The following is a 14,344-nucleotide window of genomic DNA, read 5'->3' as shown; positions in this document are numbered from 1 at the left end:
AGTAATCACTGTTAATCAAGCAGTGTTAATCACCAGCAGTCCAGTTCAGTGAGCTTGGCACTGCAGTTTACAAGGGCATGTCTTTGAATTACCTTCCCCATCTCTGCTGGAGCTTTTCTAAGAGTCAGTTTGTGATGTGAAAGCAAATTTATGGACATGTCTCTATTCTTCTAACCATGATTTTAGGAATCCCAAATTTGACTGATGGCATTCCAGACTAGCACAGCTCCACTGGAGGAGCTGTCATTGTCCGACCATGATTAGGTTAGTGGGTGTTTGGGGGACACTTGGCAGCTCTCAGAGTGCATACAGTTAGGTCAAAAAAGCTAAAACAGGGACCTGTTGCCTTGGGAAGGGAAAAGCCAAGGGGGCATCTGATATCATCAGTAGACCATGTTCAGACATAGTCAGAAGATGTTACAGAATTTCCAAACTCACTCAAAATTGTGCCTAAACACACCCTAGACAAGAACTATTTGAGCCTCACCAGAAAAAGCTGAACTTTGATGAGCACTATAACAAGGAGTGGGAGTTCTACAGAACAATGCAAAGAGGTATTGAGGAGTCAAGGAACAAGCAGTGAATTCACTAGAGCCTGAGGGGAAGCTAAACACTACTTACAGCTTTTTGAGGTCATAGGGAGTGTTTCAAACTGTCTGTATTTAAGTAGGCTCCTCAGTCCTAAACAGCAGTGCCAACTTTAAAAGTCTTTCTTCCTGTTTGCTTTTTTTGCTTTCCATTGGAAGAAATTGCAGGGAAAAAAGGTTGTGAGGTTCTGTATAAAATACCTTGAGGTCCACAAAGTGCAATCAGCTGCTATAGTAATAAGATTTATAAACAATATAAACATAAACCTTATTTTATAATAATATTTTATAAAAATCTACTTGCAAACTGTTGACAGTCCTTTAAAAACATAATTAATCTTCTTGCACCTCTAATATCAGAAATCCAGTTTGGTAAATGCCTGCTCTGCTCTTTAGAAATCTTTAGAAATGCTTTACCTCTGCTTTTGCCAGTACCATCTTGTGCAGTGAAGAACAAATTCCTTTTATCTATGACCTTACATATTTGCTCATTTGAACATCACTCATTTTGGTACCTTATCCAAATAGGTTCTTCATGAATGTAGAATCCAGTCTCCTGAGCAGCCTAGGACCCCATCTCTGAGGGTGTTCTCTGTGTACCCAATTCAGATCAAGTTAATTCCTTTAATAATGGCGACCGATTCCAGGAGACATTTCTCTTATTTTAAGTAAAATTAACTTAATATTTCTTCATCTGTGTTAAAATATCTAATCTCTTAGCTGAGCAATACATTTGTCTTTTTCATATCTTCCTGTCAGTCATATCTCATAGTAAGGCCATTAACCAAGCAAGCAGGTCATTGTTCCTGCCTTCAAATGATAAATTGTCAACTTAAATGAGAAATTCTTATTAGTCTTTTTAATTGTAGTTCATCACATTTCTATTACTCCTGACTTATAAAGCAATCTTTCTTGTATGATAATCTTTTCCTGCTCCTTATACAATTTTATCACTATACTGAAAATGCTTCCCTCTGTATCATCAGCAGATTTCATTAATTTCCTCCTATTCTTTGTTCCAAGGCCATCTATGAGAGTATTTTATAATACTGAGTTCCATAAACAGTCCTGAAGGATGTCTCTGCAATCTTCCTTGAACTTTCAGTGATAAATCCTCATTCTCTCTTTCCCCTACTCTCCTTGCCAAATCCTCTTGCTATTACCATACTCATTTGTATTCACATAGTCAGGTGATTCCTATGCTATTTCATAGCTTTTCCACTTTAATTTATGAACTGTATGAGAATTCTTTACAGAAGTCATAAATTCACAGTATTTTCTTTCCCTAAAAAAAAGCTGTTTTCTGTCTAAAACAATGGCAGCAGAATCTGTTTCTTTTATAAACACAAACTCTATTTTATTCTATTTTTTGCTACTTTTATGCCTTGTAGAGTATTTTCCTTAGCAACATGTTCTAAAGCCTTGTATACTATACTAAGTTTACAAGTGCATCAACATGTTCTTTCTGTATTGTTAAATACAGAAGTTTGTTTCCTATACAAGATGGAAAAAATAGCCCCCATTTTCTTTTGGTGTCTTTGGCAGATAATCAGTAACTTCTGATTTACTAACATTGCACAGTGATCAATTTTTTAAATAAATAAAGTCTCCTGCCACCTCCGTTGTTGGTTTTTTTTTGTTGGGGTTTTTTTTGTTTATTTGTTTGGTTTTTTTGTCTTTTGATAATTCATACTTTGTTGCTATTTTTTTCTCATCTCCAAGGCAGATTTTTTCCTAAGTTTTTTTTTATTTCTAACATATTTTTTCAGGTAGCTGCTCATCCAGTTACAGTAAGATTCATTCTCTAAGAGTTATTGAGTGTTTTTAAATCTCCTATTTACCAATCCTCCCAAACTTTCTCAACATTCAGGACTCCCAACCTGTTCACCCTACTTCTCCAAATGGTTCTGTTTCTTTTATAAAATTTCTTCCCTTTTATTCTAAAGCTTCTTTTTGGTTATTTACAATAATTTAATTTATATTGATCTGATGTAACTCATAATCCTCAGACCCAAAATTATTTTATGCTACTGTTGTCCTTTAGCCAGTTGGAGCAAAGACACATTCCTTACTCAGTAGCATTTTTTCAGTAAATTCTCAAGTTTTTTCCTTCCTAAGATAAATGAAAAACAATACAACAGAAAAGTAATATATTTCTTCTATTAGAACAGCACATCTTTCAGTTCATCTGATGGGCACTCTCTTTACCCAGTCTCTGATTTATAGTGGTTAAGAGACTGATATATTCAATATATAGTCTTTTCTCCACAGTGAAAAAACATTTGTCTTAGTTTTCTTAAAGACACATTTTACCTATTCCAGTAATGCCCACTTTATTCTTTGAGGCTAGAGCCCTGCCACTTGAATAATCCTGATAATTTCCAATGGAGTAAGTTTTGGGCATGATATTCTGAGAGGACATAAGAGAATCAGGTCCTAAAAAAAGACGGTGATGGTTACTGAGGATTATGAATTTTTAGTGTATTCCAAAGGAGTGTAGTAATTATGGAAAGAAATTCAGGATAAAAAAAGGATATCAGCAAAAAATATACTGAAACCAAAATACACTACAGTCTAGAGACATGTTCCAAAGGGAATCTTGGAAGCAGAAAAGTCTTGGACTTTTAAAAGCAGGTTTGACAAAGCAATAGAATAGGGCCTACATTTTTAAGCTGGCTAGCAGAGACTTTTTCCATCTGTAACTTCTCTTTGTAGCTTCCATGTGTCTGTGTTCCCAACCTTCTCTTTCCGTGACAGATGTTCTACTCCTCATTAAATAAGGAAGTATCAGGTCCCTTTACTGACTTTTCCTCAGTTTTCACTCAAAAAATAACCCCAGATTTAAATTGCTGCTGCACTGCTTTGATCTATTCCACCGAAAATAATTCCAGGTAATTTTTCTCTTTGAGGTACAGTTCCTCTCCATGGCCCAGCAAAGGAGGGAAAGGAAGAAAAAAAATGCTACCTGCATTGTAACAGTTCTGTGAATGAAAAAAACATACATTTAATCACAACTTGCAGCCTGTGGATAGGACTCAAAACAAGGTGTTTTTTATTCATTGTGTTTAATATCATGCACTGAAGTTTGAGACACCAATGGCAGGCGACCAACTTTTGTAAAACTACTTCCCATATCTCTAATTTCTTTACAATCTTTCTCTGTACTTAGTCAGATTTACAGACATTGCCCCCTCAAACATAGGGCTGGAGTCTTCTTCATCTCTCAGGGTTAACTAATCCATCATTAGATGGACATGCAGATCCACATGAAATGTTTGCTTTGAAAGCCAAGCTTTTACATCAGCTTTTGAAATTTTATTCACTTGGACAAGCTGATTAATGGTCTCAGCATTGTTCATTTGCTTTGCAACGCAGATGATATATTGGCTTGTTGGCCCACACTGAGTATGAAAGGGTAAATCCTTTGACACCTTGCTTTTGTTACTAGGTCACTTACCAAAAGCTCAATAAGTCTGTTTTATACATAAATATGATGTTGATTAAGCTGAGATATTTTGATTCAATTCTTCTGGGAGGGCTTTATATTGGAAGCACAGGGTCAAAACCTGACATGTCAGACTAGGCAAAACATTGGCTCACTCTAAGGGTAATCTTTTCTGTGAGGGTTTCCTAGTTGAGCCAGTTGTGGGGTGCTGTCATTACAGTTTGCATTTTTTTCTCTCAGGACACATGCAGGCAAGTGCTGTAGGGAGAGGTAATGTCTTTTCATCAAGGCAATAAGACGCAAAAAAAGAATGTTTTAGGCATGCAAATCTCTCTTCAGGTGTGAAATGGAAACCACAAACTTCAAGCTCAATAGAGAGTGAGAAGGAAAATGTTCTTTAAAAAAACCTGGGTAGTAGACCTAGGAAGAAAACTAAATGTTAGCAAGAAAAGGAATAGGAAGCCATACATAAGCATTTTTCTCCAACATGGGCTAAACTTTAGAAATTAATCCACTGAAGGAGGACTACAGCTGGCAGAAGAGAATCAAGAGCATTGATACAAATGTCATAAACATTTTGCCATGAATTTTAAGTCACATATGAAGTTTCCCAAAGCTCAGAATGTATTGAGAACCAGAGTTTTTACATTAAAAAATGGAGGCTGCAAGCTTACATTATTTGCTGTCCTGGGTAAAAGATTTTGAATGTGCTACTCTCACAGATAGAAATAAAATTATTATCTCCTTATCTCCCTACCTTCTGAAAATTCAACTGAGTTATTAATTTTATTTAATTTACTAATGTATTAATTTTATATGTATATATACAAATATCAATACATCAATCTGTCAATTTACACGTGGGGTGTTTGTTTTTCCCCAGAATACTTTCTTCATCTTCGCCAAAAAGAAGAAAGAAAATCAAAAATGCATGCATTAATCACATGCAGGGAAAACTGAATCTATTTCAGTGGATGCAATATATGATTATTCACAATGCTTTCAGATCTTACAGCCTAAGGCTCAGGGCTTGCCTCCCAAGTGAATCTCTAAGACCCAGTATTAAATCTTCAAAACAGATTTTATAAAATAATTTTTAGCATTTGTAATATTTAAATATCAGAAGTATTATACTATCATTTTTATGGCATACAATGTTTGAATGTAAACTACATCAGCAAGAATGACACAATTATATTGACATGAGTCTGCTGGTGGGGAAAAACTTACTTTACAACTGTTCTTGTCTCACAAGTGCCTAGGAGCTTGGTTATTTAGCTTATGCTGAAGAGAATGGATTCAGCCCTGGAGGTCCACAGTCACTGTCTGCTTTTGAAGGGTATGACTGATATTTAGTTCAATATTTCATTCATATCTCTAGAAAGACAAATGTAAAACAACAATGACATATAAATATAACTAAACTATAGCCTGTATTAAGTATATTTCCTGTTAATTACATGTAGATTGTATTTCTTTCCCTAAGCATAGGTATCCAATTTACTTGCATGTTATTAAAATAAGCCTCTGTCTTAAAAACCAATTCATTCCCACCTGTTTGCTTAAAATATTGAGAGTTTAGATCCAGTAAAAGTCTAAAAGTAACAAGGCCTTTAGTTACTGGACACGTTTACTATCAGTCTCAGTTGTGACATGAAGTGGTTTCTAAGAGGACTCATCAACTTCCAACTGACGGCATCCTTCCCCTTGAACAAGAATTTGCAGGCAAAATAGCTACTGAAAGGTCAAGGGACGAAGAAAAGCAGCACCATGAACAGAATGGCATTTGTTCCTTCTGCCAGTTCAAGTTGAGGACTTCCTTGCTTCCTTGCTTCCGTGCTTCCATTTGCATAACAGAGTTGATCATCTGGCCTTTATTACAGCAGATTGAACATAAATCATTACTGAAACATAAAACACATCCTAGAGAACACCACTCACTGACATAAGAATGTAGGTGCTATTGCTGCCTAAGGATACTGGAGGTGATAAAAGAAGCACTTCAATGTTGCTGATTGATTCTCATCGTAAGAGCTTGAATGAGAGGCTGCAGGAGGTTTTCATGGTCATGCTGAAAGAAGGGCTTGTTTTGCGGAGAAAATCAAAAACTCCACAACTTTGTAAAAGTTGTAAAGCCGGTATGTTTATTGCAGCGCTGGACGCATGCGGGGATTACTCCCCTTAAAAGGCATGCGTACTTCTGGGATCTTCAGGTCCCCTTTTTATCTTTCTCCCCAAATACATATGCATACAATTTCACAATAGGTTCATACATATTCATTTTACAGACTTCGAGTGACATTTAGTGCTAGTTCTTTTGTTATCAGAAAGAATTCTTAGGCCAAGTTGACCTGTCTCCCCCCCCCCCCCTTATCTCTGCCCTTCACTGAAGCAATTTTTTTCCCGAGCTCAGACTAAACAGCTAAGATTCCAAGGCTTAACTAAAGGATGTACATTTAACCTAAATCAAAATGGATTTCTACCCTGGAACCTGGAAAATTTTTACTCTGTCTCATTCCCCCCTTTCCTAGAAAATAAGTAAATTCTTTTACTTAATGCAGACTCCTACGACAATAGGTGTCTCTTAATGCTTTGCCATGTACATTTGATAGGGATGTTAACATAGCTACTCATTGTAGTATTCTCCAATTCTAAAGTAGCAAGATCAGTTATAAATATATACAAAACAATTCTACAAGTGAAAGTATGAACCACTCCCGACTACAATATACTCATTTTTGCCCGTGTAAGCTTTAGTCTCAGTTCATTGTCTCCTGATGTCACTCTCCAAGGGGGCTTCTGGGACCTTCTTCACTCGAGAGTGATGGATCTAGGCATTCTGCTCCTTGATCTTGATTGTGGTGAAGGTGGTGAGAAGCACCTGGAACGGTCCCTCCCACTGTGGTTCTAAAGTTTTCTCAGTAAGAGACTTAACATATACATAATCTCCAGGCTGTATGTTATGTACTGGCCAATCTAGCTCTCTGCTCCGAGCTCCAGCCACGTGTTTCTCAATTTCTCTGAGCTGTTTGCTTAAAGCTACCATGTAGGTGGCTAGTGTTACTTCCCCAATGTGGGTGGACATTCCCTTTTGTATTCCATAGGGTCTTCCATAAAGCATTTCAAAAGAACTCAGCTTTTCTTTAGCCCGAGGTTTAGTTCGGATTCGCAATAGTGCCAGTGGAAGAGCTTGGGGCCAGGGTAGATTAACCTCCTGCCCAAGTCTCACAATCTGCTGCTTAATCAAATGATTCATTTTCTCCACCTGGCCACTTGATTGGGGGCGGTATGGAGTGTGAAGTTCCCAATCTATGCCCAGGTGGCTACTAATCTGTTGCACTATTTTGGAAATGAAATGTGATCCTCTGTCCGAGGATATTATGGCTGGAACTCCGAAGCGTGGTATTATTTCTTGTAATAACATCCTGGTCACCTCTCGAGCTTTGACAGTTCTGGAGGGGAATGCTTCTGGCCACCCTGAAAATGTATCTGTCAATACCAATAAATACCAATAACCCCCTTTCCTTGGGAGTTCTGAAAAGTCAATTTGCCACTGCTGTCCAGGCCCATGGCCTCTCCCAATCTGACCGAGTTTCGGCTTGGGGGTATTTTTGGGGTTAGTCTGGAGGCAAAGATCACACTGTCGGGTCACCTGAGTAATAGCGGCATATAAATTCCTAGCAACTATTCTTTCAGTCAAGTAGGTGTATAGGGCATCTATTCCCCAGTGTGCTTTCTGGTGCTCTTCCCTTAACTAGTGACCACAATAAATGGGAAGGGATTACCAGCTTCTTTTCAATGGTAGCCCACCCCTTCTTGGTTATACGTCCCTTTTTGATCTTCAATTAATTTTCTATCTCTCTTATTATATTCTGGCTTACCTTCAAGGGAAATTTGTCCATCTGGAATTAGGGCTCCTTCAACAGTTACTTCACCTTTTGCTGCTTCCTTTGCCTCTCTATCCCCCAGCTCATTTCCTTCTTCTGATTTTGAGCTCACTCTTTGGTGTGCTTTGATATGCATAATTGCTACCTTTTCAGGCAGCTGAACTGCTTCTAACAGCTGGATTATCTCTTGTGCATGTTTGATGTTCTTTCCCTGTGAGGTCAGAAGTCTCCTCTCTTTCCAGATGGCTCCATGTGCATGCACGACTCCGAATGCACACCTCGAATATGTGTAGATGTTTATCTTCTTTCTTTTTGCCATTTCTAAGGCACGGGTCAGGGCAATTATCTCGGCCTTCTGTGCAGAGGTGCCTGTTGGTAAGGGTCCGGATTCTATTACCTCTCTGCAGGTGGTCACTGCGTACCCAGCATGTCGCTTTCCATTGGCAACGTAGCTACTCCTGTCAGTGAACCAGGTCTCTGCATCATCCAAAGGAGTGTCCTTTAAGTCCAAGCGGCTGGAGTAGGTAGCTTCCAAGGTCTCCAGGCAATCGTGGTGCACTGCTTCCCCTTGATTTCTACTGAGAAAGGAAGCTGGGTTGACAATATTAGTCACCACTATCTCTACATTATCTTGCTCTACCACGATGGCCTGGTATTTCAGGAACTTCTGTGGTGAAAGCCAATGGCCACCCTTTACTTCCAGTACTGCGGACACTGCATGGGACACTAGCACAGTCATTTTTGTCCCAGGGTAAACTTGCGTGCCTCCTGAATATTCAGCATGACTGCTGCTACAGCTCTGAGGCAACCTGGCCATCTTTTGGCTGTTGCATCTAGTTGCTTAGAGAAGTAAGCAACTGCCCTCCGGTATGGACCCAAGTCCTGGGCAAGTATTCTCAAGGCAATTCCTTGTTTTTCATGTGAAAATAGAAAGAATGGTTTACTTACATCTGGAAGTCTTAGGGCTGGAGCTGACATGAGGGCACCTTTTAGCTGGTGAAAGGCCCGTGTGGCTTCTTTCGTCCACTGGAGATCTCTGTTTCCATTGGCAATAAGAGCATAGAGGGGTTTGACAAGCAGTCCATAATTATAAACCCACAGCCGGCACCACCCTGCCATGCCCAAGAAGTTTCAGAGTTTTTTATTGTCTGGGGTTTTGGGGTTTGGCATATGGCTTCCTTGCAAGCCTGCCCTAGAGTCTGTTGCCCAGCACTCACCTCATACCCCAGGTAGATTACTTTCTGTTTCACTGCCTGTGCCTTTTTCTTTGATACTCTGTATCCTTGGAGTCCTAGGAAATTCAAAAGGCTTACCGTCCAGGCCACACATGCTTCTAGAAGGTCACCCACGTACTGCAACAGCCTTCCTTCTTCCTATGGAGCTTCTCAGGACTCCAGATCTTTTGCAAGTTGCTCCCAAACAGAGTGGGGGAATTTTGAAGTCTTGAGGCACATGGACTATGTGAGCTGGGTTTTGCACTGCTTTCAGGGCTTTCTCATTTGAATGCAAAAATTTTCTGGCTGGCTTTTTGGATAGGGAGGCAAAAGAAGGCATCTTTCAGGTCTAAAACAGTAAACCAGGTTAGCTCAGGTGTTAAACAAGTTAGTAAAGTATATGGATTTGCTACTACAGGGTATAAATTCTTTGTTATCTTATTGACAACCCTCAATCCGGTACCATTGATTATTGGGCTGATTTCTTCCCTATCTTCTTTTCTGCTTAATTCTCACTGGTTGTGTTCCTTTCTTAAGCCTTTTTACTATGAAGGGGTGCATTCTTCACCCTCCCTGGTACAGCAGAAGCCTATACTTCTGAAAATACTTGTTCTAATAACTCTTTACTCATTTCTTTCTTAATTTCAATGGCTGTTAATGTTAAGCCTAACATCTTTATATCATTTGCCTCCAGAGTAACCCCTCATTTGAGAATGTTTAGAGAATTGGGCATATACAAAAGCTTCTAAGTACACATGTTACTTTAAAGATTTGCAAAAGTATGCCTGCTCAGACTGGTCAGTTGTTCCCCACACTATAACCCCATGGTTCTCCACAGGTACTAAAGCTTTATTTAAAACTGAATATACAGCTCTTGTATCAACTAAAATTTCACCCTTTTCCTTTTTTCTGGTCTCACTACCTCGCAAAGAGGGGTTTGTTACCTCCTAGTTCTGGATGAACTGCCTGGAGGGAGATGGGTGTGAATGGGTATACCTTTGGAGCCTGAGTCCTCTTCCCTTTTGGGGAAGTCCTCCTTATCCTCTTTTACTTTAGGAGAAGTCTTTAATAAATTATAAGTACTTATTTTGCGAGCTGTAATCGCTTTGCATTTCAGTATGATAAACTTTCTCTGACTTCATACATTGCTATCTTATGCTGCATGCTGAACAACACGTTTCATCTGCTTTCTCTTTGCTTTGTTTTCTTTTTCAAGGGCTAACACCAGTAGGTCAGAGGGAGCTCTGAACCCACAGTTACTCTGCCATTCTGGGTGAATTCTTAAAATAAAACTACATCAACATATGGGACTTTATTTCATTTCCTTTCTTATTTTAAAACAGCATTAACTATAATAAGGTATTATAAATCTTTTTCTTTTCGGAGCCGCCCCTACTGACAGCTTTCTCCCAGTGAGCCCCTCCCAAAGGGGCTAGTTCAGGAACCTCTTTGCTCTGGTTAGTTCTCATATTCTCTTTCTCTTTATACAATCTTGTTTCTACCCAAGCCTCACAGTGTCGTCTTTTCTCAGTTTTTCCCACACACACAGACCTTCAGGTGGCAGGCACTAGATGTGATCCTCTACACATAAGCTTTAAGATCTCAAGTTCTGAATTGGCTTGATCAGGAACCTTAAATTTACACTTAAGGCACAGAAATCTGCATTGCACACAAGGTGCCAGCTTCTCAATGCACCAAAAGCTCTCAAGAATTGCTTGCAAGCTATTCCATTTATCACTTCGGCGTTTATCACTTAACCTCTACGGCGGGCTGTTTCCAGTTCAAACTTACTATATTACTAACTGAAGTCTCATAAACTCATTCATCTCTTCTATCTAAACTCTGTTTTACAAAATCTCAGTTTTTTCTAGTTCTCTTCTCTCACAATCTAATTCAAGCATTTTTACTGACACTTTACTGCCTTGCAATAGGCTGTGCTTGTTACAGCAAAAACTTTGATATGCCCACAAACACAGACACACACCGCTCTCCCCCCTTATCTCAAATTCACAAGTCAGGGCTGGAATTGCTGGGGGGGGGGGGGGGGAATTCTTGGAATTCCTTTAGTTCTTTTTACCACAGTTAAACATAAATCACCATACCCTAGTTCTTCTGTGTAAAATGCTACATTTGTTGCAAACAAAATTTTAAAATCTCCACAAACACCACTACGCAATTCGAGCATCAAATTACCACAATGTGGGGGGAAGAACCACGCAAACTCACCGGGAAAGGGCATATCTCTCAAAGTGCCCACTTTTCTCAACACAATACAGCATACAATACACTTCAGCATTTACTTACACGAGTTTCCTCTGGTCTTCACACACTCTGGAAACAATCGAAATAACAGCGCACAGCAAAATTCTAGAGATAAAGTCTAACTACCAGGGTAGCGGAATTCTCTGAGCTCATACTCACTGTTAAAATGTGCCCGATCTACACAATTCACTACCTTTAAACACAATGCACATCTTGACCAACGTTTCTCCACTTGTTCCACGTCACCGCAGGGCACTCCCTGCTCCCACAGCCTGCCCCGGCCGGTGCCTCAGGCCTCACTCGGCCCCTTCAGTCGCGGGTAGAAACTCCCCCGCACTGTAGATATACTCCTTTTGTACACCATGCACTCACACAATTACAAACACACACAATGCATTAACTACACAGCAATACAGTGTCCGGACACCGCACACAAACACGAGTTCACTCGAACCCACCCCCAGGGTTGCTAGCGGCCGCTCTATCGGACAGTGAACTCTCGCCTCTCAGTCGCTCTATCGACTGGTCTGCCTGCAGGCACAGGCTGAGCACTCAGACGTCTCTGAGTGACTTATTCAGCCTCCCTATCCCCCGGGGGTCCTCTTAATACAGACCGAATCCTCCGCACGCCAGCAGGTCCTTGTCTGTCTCCGCAGAAGGCAAAGCGGACAGCGGAGCTCCTGCGGGAAGATCCCGGGGCGCGCCTAGGAGGTCCCTCTATCCCTTCTGCCCTGCGGGGACAGAGACGGAATCTCCTGCCTGGCTCGCCAGAATGTTTTGCGGAGAAAATCAAAAACTCCACAACTTTGTAAGAGTTGTAAAGCCGGTATGTTTATTGCAGCGCTGAACGCATGCGGGGATTACTCCCCTTAAAAGGCATGCGTACTTCTGGGATCTTCAGGTCCCCTTTTTATCTTTCTCCCCAAATACATATGCATACAATTTCACAATAGGTTCATACATATTCATTTTACAGACTTCGAGTGACATTTAGTGCTAGTTCTTTTGTTATCAGAAAGAATTCTTAGGCCAAGTTGACCTGTCTTCCCCCCCCCCCCCCCCTTATCTCTGCCCTTCACTGAAGCAATTTTTTTCCCGAGCTCAGACTAAACAGCTAAGATTCCAAGGCTTAACTAAAAGATGTACATTTAACCTAAATCAAAATGGATTTCTACCCTGGAACCTGGAAAATTTTTACTCTGTCTCAGGCTTCTTTTAGTTCACCTCCTTTCTCCCATTGCTGTGAAGGTGTTTAAAAGACTGAACCTCATATTTCATTATATAACTTACCACCAAAGCCACCCCAATTTTTGATACTCTCGTGGACTGAACTGGGCTCCAAACAGGAAGATTTCATCTTACACTGAGATGTAATCATGATGTACTTAATGGTTACCAACCTAATGAAAAGACCCTCCTGATCTACAACATTTTGCTGAGCCATTCTGCTTAAAATACTTAAAATATATTTATATATTATATTTATGTATTTATTTTATATTTATTTTAAAGATGTATGTATATGTATATAAAATTATACCTATTATTTTATATAATGTAAAATATACATTGCATACATTATGTATATATTTTATATATTTATTTATATTTATATCTGGAAAGACACTGTTTTCCTTCTCAACTAACAAGCAGCTGGAGGCTTTAATTCTTAACATTTAGAAATATACTCAGAAGTATAGGTTCCATACTTACTCAACCTTTTTGACAAGGATTCCTTAACTTTTATTTTTGCTAGAGCAAGCTGGGTTGCCATGCTTCCTCTACCTGTGCATTAACAGAATTATTGCAGATACACACTTGGTCCAGGACTTCCCAGGAAAACATTGCACATCTGTGTTGCTGGGCCTCATCTCAGGACACCTGTGAGTTACTGCTCCAGCCTTCTGGTACTCAACATGGTAACTCCTTCCCTCTACATTTGCCCATGAGCTATGATATAGTGAAACATTTCCTTCCCATCTGCTGCAACTGACTGTCCAAGTTCTTCAGGAGTCTTTCCAAATCCATTTTCACTAACATTTGTATTACTCCTATCTCATTCACAGGAGAGATTGATACTATGAGGTTGCAATCTCATCCAACAACTCACATCTTTCTCACAAAGTCTTGCCCAAAGAACACTTCAGGGCCTGTGTTGGCACAGAAGTTGTGGTGTTGCACCTCAAGAGGAGTGGGTGTCATTTGCCCCTTATGTTTGAAAATGCAAAGAGACTGGGGAACTGAGTATTACCAGTCACAAATTTAAAAAAAAAACCGAAACAACTAGGCTTGAAAAGACAATACTATTGAAAGAAGATGCAGGGCCAGGGAGTCTTCTATCTTTGTTTTTATCAAACTTTGTGGTTGATTTTGGAATCTTTTAAAATAATTTCACCAATCAAAAGGGCTAGAAACCCACCCTTTTGTAGCATCATTTATCTGTATCTATCTCTCTTTTTTTTAATTTGGATTTTGACTCTTGAAATCCTTGCACAGTCATTGCTTGCCAGCATCCAAGTGTTTGCAATAGCAGAATAAAACCTCCCAAGTTTGTAGATTTTTTAGTAACTGGCCATGTGGTTCTCCAGAGAGAAGAATTAGCCCTGTGCAGAAAACTTGGATCTCACATAAAACAATCCTATTTCTTCTTTACATTTGATCAAAAGCTCTAATATTTTTGTATGCTTTTATTATCAAGATGTAATATTTCCTTTAAAGATTTTTATATTTTCAGGCTTTCTTCCATTTACCATTATAATTCCCTGCTATTTCAGTTAAATGCAACACAAATTTGTTTGAAGTTGAGTCATTTTTGCCTGCAGTTCTAGCTCTGAGTTTCACCAGCACAACTTAGGGCTTTCCATCAGCAGCTCATTACTTAAATTTGCACAAAAGATATCAAGATTTCCATTATTATTCTGGTCTTTCTAGAATATACTTTCACATTTT

At 39.5% G+C, this 14,344-nt stretch overlaps 1 long non-coding RNA gene across 3 annotated transcripts in view; it reads right to left on the bottom strand.

The window, feature by feature from the left end:
* LOC132323087 (uncharacterized) overlaps positions 1-12,378 on the bottom strand; it is a 29,867-nt gene extending 17,489 nt beyond the window's left edge. Inside the window, exons 1-3 of one of the 3 annotated variants that reach the window (XR_009485242.1) lie at positions 12,010-12,378; positions 5,263-5,409; positions 3,579-4,452 (exon numbers count right to left, since the gene is read on the bottom strand). This is a non-coding gene — a long non-coding RNA (uncharacterized LOC132323087). The other 2 variants (XR_009485241.1, XR_009485243.1) reach the window with 2 other exon arrangements.
* Between the last annotated feature and the right edge of the window lie 1,966 nt (positions 12,379-14,344).

Source organism: Haemorhous mexicanus, chromosome 2 (genome assembly GCF_027477595.1).
Source record: "Haemorhous mexicanus isolate bHaeMex1 chromosome 2, bHaeMex1.pri, whole genome shotgun sequence".
In the NCBI taxonomy this organism is placed as follows: Eukaryota; Metazoa; Chordata; class Aves; order Passeriformes; family Fringillidae; genus Haemorhous; species Haemorhous mexicanus.
Note: the sequence above shows the minus strand (reverse complement) of the source record. Positions and strands in the feature narration are given on the sequence as shown.